We start from the raw sequence: 6,000 nt of genomic DNA, 5'->3' as shown, positions 1-6,000 counted from the left end.
AATACCACTTAAAATTACTCCAAAAATATTAAATACTCAGGTGTAAATATATCCAACCTGTGTAGATTTGTATGCTGAAAACTACACAATGCTGGTGAAAGCAATCAAATATCTAAATAAATGGAGAAATATTCTGTGATCATGGATTAGAAAATACAATTTAGTAAACATTAATTATCTTAAAATTATTCTAGGATTACTCAACCTAAGTAAGATTTATTTTTTTGTAGACATAGGCAAGACTACTTTAAAACTTATTTGGAAAGGCAAAGAAAAGAGAATCACAAAAATAATTCTTAAAAAATGAAGGAATCACTATCAATTTCAATATTTATTATATAGTAACCATGTCTGCATGTTTGGTAGAGGGGTAGACACATAGATAAATGGAACAGAATAGAGAACTCAGAGCCACAAACAAGCATGGCAAACTGATTTTTGACCATGGAATAAAAGCAATTCAATGAAGGAAGGATAGTCTTTTCAACAGATGGCACTGGAGCAATTGGACATCCATAGGCAAAAAGTGAACTTCAGCTTAAACCTGACATGTTATACAAATAGATTTAAATGTAAAACTATAAAATTTACAGGAATAAAATGGGAGAATGTCTTCAGGACCAGGGGCTTGATGAAAAGTTGTTAGACATGACACAAAAAGCGTAATCTATCAAAAAAAAAAAGCATAGATAAATTAGACCTCATCAAAATTTAAAACTTTTGCTCTGTGAAAGATCAGTAAAGATAAGATGAGTCTGGGGAAAAAAATGCAAACCACATAGCTCACAAATGATTCATAACTAGAATATATAAAGAGTTCTCAGAACTCAAAATTAAAAACATACACTGATAAAGGACTTGTAAGGATGTGGAGAAAGCAGATCACACATACTTTGCTAGTGGAATGAAAAATGGCCCAGTCACTCTCAGAAAGTTTGGCAGCTAAAAACACAAACAAACTGAAAATACACTTAGGTGTCACAGCAGTTGTACTTCTGGGCATTTATCCCAGAGAAATGAAAACCATGTATGCACAAAACCTGGACATGATTGTTCACAGCAACCTTACTTATAATAGCCAAAACCGGAAGCAATGAAAATGTGCCTCAATAGGTAAATGGCTAAGCAAAAACTCTGTGGTACTTACATACCATAGAATGCTACTTAGCAGTCAAGAAGAATGAACTATTGACATGTGCCACTTAGACAGATCTCAGGGCTGAGTTTTTTTTGCTGAGTTTTTAGTGAGATGGAAAACAGAGTAGTGGTTGTTAAGGGTTGGTTAGCAATGGTGGGTGGCAGGGGTGGTGGTGTAACTGTAAAGGGCTTAACATAAGGGAGAATTTTGTAGTAATGGGATAGTTCTATATGTAAAACTATATACTCACATTGTATCAAGGCCAAATTCCTGGTTTTGATATTATGCTACTGTTATGTTGGATGTAACCAGTTAGCTGGGTCAAAGGTACGGGGCTCTATCTCTCTGTACTATCTTTGTAACTTCCTATAATTATTTCAAAATAAAAAGTTAAATCCAAGGGAAAACCATTGATCCTGTTGGAAATAGATTTTAAACATACTATTTTATCAACAAGTCTATTTTTTATAGAATCAACTTTCCTGAGGATAATCTGCCTACCCTTCAAAATACCTCAGATTCTAATAGACAAAATATATGTTTCCTTCAGTGTCTTGGGGCTGTCTAGGCAATGATAGTTCAGATACAGTTGGAGGATGAAAACAGGAAAATTTAAGCTGATGCCCTGGAGTATCTTAACCTCCCATTAGATGAGCACAGATATGTTCTTAATGACTGGATCAATTTACCTGTTGAATACATCTGATTTATAAAGTCATCTCTAGCAATTGGTCTGTACCAAATCACAGATATCCCAAAGAGCAGAAGAAAGCAAAAGGAAAAAAAAAGAAACTTTTTTGTTTCCTGGCCCTTCCTATTTTTTAATGTGAACTAAAGAGTTGACATTGCTTTCACTTGTTCATTGAAAGACTAAATCAACTCTAATATTGCAAATGATCAAATGTCTAATTATATCATTAGACACTTTTAACAGCAAAGGCTTTACTTTGACTCAGTAAATCAACATCCCCTAGGGTTCTCCCAAAGGGATGCCATAAAATGAGCTTGGTTTTACAATTTGTCCTTTTAATATCCATATTTTGTTCAAAATACAGTCATTGGAACTGATTTTGATATTGCTCATGATAGCACAATTCTTACTACATTTCTGACAAACAGACCTTTTCAGATGGAAACTTAAAGGGAGTTCTCCTTTGTCAGAGAAAGTTTGTAAGAAAGTAGAATGAAGACATTTATTGAAAAATCCACATAGCTTCAAGCCTCCTTAGGAGATCAAATGAAAGATACTCCTTTTTTTCTTCTCAGCCCTTGATTTTGTCATTCCATCTCTGGACCATTGCATGGAGTAGTGGTCCAGTATTAAGAGACATGAGTCTCTAACCCAGGGAAACTTTGGACCAGCCAACAAAATCCTGTGTTTGGAAGTCAGATCAGAAAATAGTTATCACATGCATAGCCAAAACCAGAAGAAGTATTCCATCAGGGCTTGCTCACCCCTCCTTTTAGCCATAAAAAACAAGCTTTTCCTATATAATAGGATCCTGTTGCCTCCTAGTTTCTGCTGAGAGGACGTCTTGGCAATTGGGATAATATTCCATTAAACTCCAAGACACGTGCTTCCTCATTTTAGCAGTCTTGCTGACTGTACTTTACATAATGTCTCATTGCTGAAATCAATTAGTGTCTTATCAAGTTTTTAGTTAAGTAATTCTCATTTAAATCTATTTACTTTCTAAGAACTCATATTCCCAATTCTGGACAGTCTTGTGTAATTACAAATTTTATTATAGTATTAGAGTCTAAATCTCCTTTTGACTTCCACTATCACTACCCTGATAAGGCTTTATTTTTACAATGCCTTCTCTGGGGTTATTTGCTCAATCTTTAAGGCTTTGAAAATGAATTGTGGTTGCTGACATTACTATTTACTAACATTTACTCTCAAATTGCAAATCTCTGAGAAAGACAAAGTAGAAACATGACAAGTGGTATGAATTCCAGCTCTAACACTTACTATCTGCATCTTCAGCATGGCTTTTGAATTTTTCTAAGACTCAGATTTTCATCTGGGAAATACTGGTGAAATACTGTGTTGTGCCTTACTTACAGTGGGTGCTCAGGAAACATTAGTTTTCTCTCTGTCATGATTTCTGCACAGGGAAGTCAAAGATGTCTCACGCTTACATTGAAACCTGGAATGTGGGAGATCAGAGGAAAAAGCAATAGATGAATTCTGATGAATACACAAATCTCTTCCCACACATTCTGATACATGGAATCTCTGGGCTGGCAAGACTTATATATGAGAGATCAAGTGGAAAGAGTGAGTTATAATCTCAGAGAGTTTTAACAGTCAGAGAATGACATTTCTTGCTCCCTGGATTGTTCTTCCTCCTCAAGAGAACTACTTCAGTCCAAGTTAGGTTGACCAGATAAGCCAAGGGAGTATCTCAAGGGAGTTCAGTTTGGAGATTAAATATACTGGTGAACCTGTTTCAAAGAGACAGTTTAAACAAGGAAGTTAAACCCATTTCATTTGTACCAGAGAGACTGTAATTTACAGAGATGCCTGACATGAGGATGTTAATGCCATTGAAGAACTGATTACTTATGTTTCCCAAGGGAAGAGAGAATACCATGCCATGCAAGGCCACAGTGGGAGCATCAAACTCTGGTCAGGAGACAGAAGTAGGGATGAGAAAAAACTGAGACAAGAGCCTTTATTGGGATTTCTTCAACAGCAAGGCAAGCCAGGGTAAATAGTTTAGTATTGGCTAGTTTGAATAACAAACAGGCTTAGAGGAAAAAAAAAAAGTCTATGTTAGACAAGCTTTGTTCAGACATGAGTTATAGTGCTATTGGCTATGAGTGCAGTGCTAACGAATCAAAAATAATGTCTGAAATAAGGTGCCTTTAAACAGAAACATACATAAAACAAGGTTATGTATCGATTTGGTTGAAAATATTCTGACCAGAGGCTGGTGGGAAACTTACCCTGTATTTCCCCTAGGAGTCTTGATTCAGTATTCATTAATTTAGTGTTTGTGGCAACATTATAAAACATAACAAGAATTGATTGTACAATTCTGGTGAGGACGCAGAGTAACTGGATCTGTCACACATTGCAGGTGGGAATGTAGAATGGTATAACAACTCTGAAAAAGTTTGGCAACTCGTTTTATCAAGTTAAAGATACATTTACCATACAAACCAGTGATTGCACGTTGGGGAGTTTACCTCCAGAGAAATGAAAACTTACTTAGTGCGCTCTTTAAATGTCTTTTATGTCTTGTTGCTAAATTTAGGAAGTTTTGGGCCATTTGTTTTTCAGGTTCATATTCTATTTCTTCTCCTTGTGGAACTCAAAGGACATTAATGTTAGATCTTTTGTTATCGTCTCACAAGTCCCAGAGGCTCAGTTCATGTCCATCTATTTTTTTTTTCTCAGTTGTTCAGACTGGATGTTTTCTATTGATCTATCTTCAAGTTCACGGATTCCTTCCTATTTCATCTCACTTCTGCTATCAAACCCATCCAGTGAGGTTTTTAATTTTGTTTTTATTTATTGTATTTTTCATTTCAAAAATTTCATTTGGTTCTTTGTATTTTTATTTTATTGCTCAGTTGGTCTATTTTTACATTTGTTTCAAGAGCATTTGTAATTGCTTCCTGGAGCATTTTTATGATAGCTACTTTAAAATTTTTATCTAAACACCCCAACATCTGTGTCATCTCAGCTCTGGCATCTGTCGATCACATTTGTATATGATTTGGGATTGTCCTATTTCTTAATACAATGAGTAATTTTGGGCTGTATTCTAGATATTTGGAATATTATGTTGTCAGACTAATTCCTATGTAAAGCTATTTTGGCAGCTAGTCAACCATGTAAGTTCAAACTGCATGTCCAGCTCACTTTTATGGGTCATGATTCAAATGTCAATCTACTTTATAAGTCTGCAGTTCTGCTGTTCTGGTTGGCCGCACTTGTGTACCAACCTAGATGACAGGAGTATACTCTATCATCTCTTTAGCAATGGCTAGAGTAGGGAAGGCAGGGGCACTCATTACTGCAGGGAACAGAAGACAGGGTTTTATGCACTGACACAGCTGGGCACGGGGAGTCATCTTCTTCCTGCAGAGGAGATGGATTTACAATTCTGCCCACTAGCTCCAGAGAGCAAGGCTGCTTCCTCATATCTGTGGTGTCATGGGAGGTGAGTAACAGGAAGGTGGAAGTCAGAGTTGACCTACAGGCTCTATGTAGGAAGGATACAGCCTCACATGCAGAGCAAGGAGATGGAAGAAAGAAAGGGTTCCACCCACAAACTCTACTGCTGCAACACCTGTTGTGGCAGAGGGTAGGTGTAGATTTTTTTTCATGGTGTTTACCTCGAGAACAGATAGATGTTCATTAAAGGCTTCTGGACTATTATGTTGCACTTTTCCCAGTTCTTTGGGCAAGAGAAAACAGGCTTTTCTTGAGGATATTTTTTTGTCTGCATCTATTGATACTGATGAGTTTCAGGTTTCTCTAGTGCCCAATCTGAGATATACAGAAGATGAGAGAAAAAGAGAAAAGAAAACAAAACCCAGGGCCTCATTCAGTTCCAACAACCCAAGGCGGTATGCTTTTCCTCCACATTTTAGAGTCCTCTGCTGGGTAACTTATGTATTTAGTCCAGGGACCTTGGTTGTGATAAGCAGAAGGAGTAAAATAGAATTCACTTTGCCTAGAACTGGAAGTACAACCAATTCCTTTGGGATGGCTATTAAGGATTTCTGATTTTTTGGTCTAATGAACAATACTGTGATTCATATTCTCGCACATACCACTTGGCCTCTTAACTCCTTGAGATAAATTCTTGCAGGTAGAAATCTTGAAGTCAAGAGGTAATACA

Source organism: Theropithecus gelada, chromosome 2 (genome assembly GCF_003255815.1).
Source record: "Theropithecus gelada isolate Dixy chromosome 2, Tgel_1.0, whole genome shotgun sequence".
NCBI classification, from domain to species: Eukaryota; Metazoa; Chordata; class Mammalia; order Primates; family Cercopithecidae; genus Theropithecus; species Theropithecus gelada.
Note: the sequence above shows the minus strand (reverse complement) of the source record.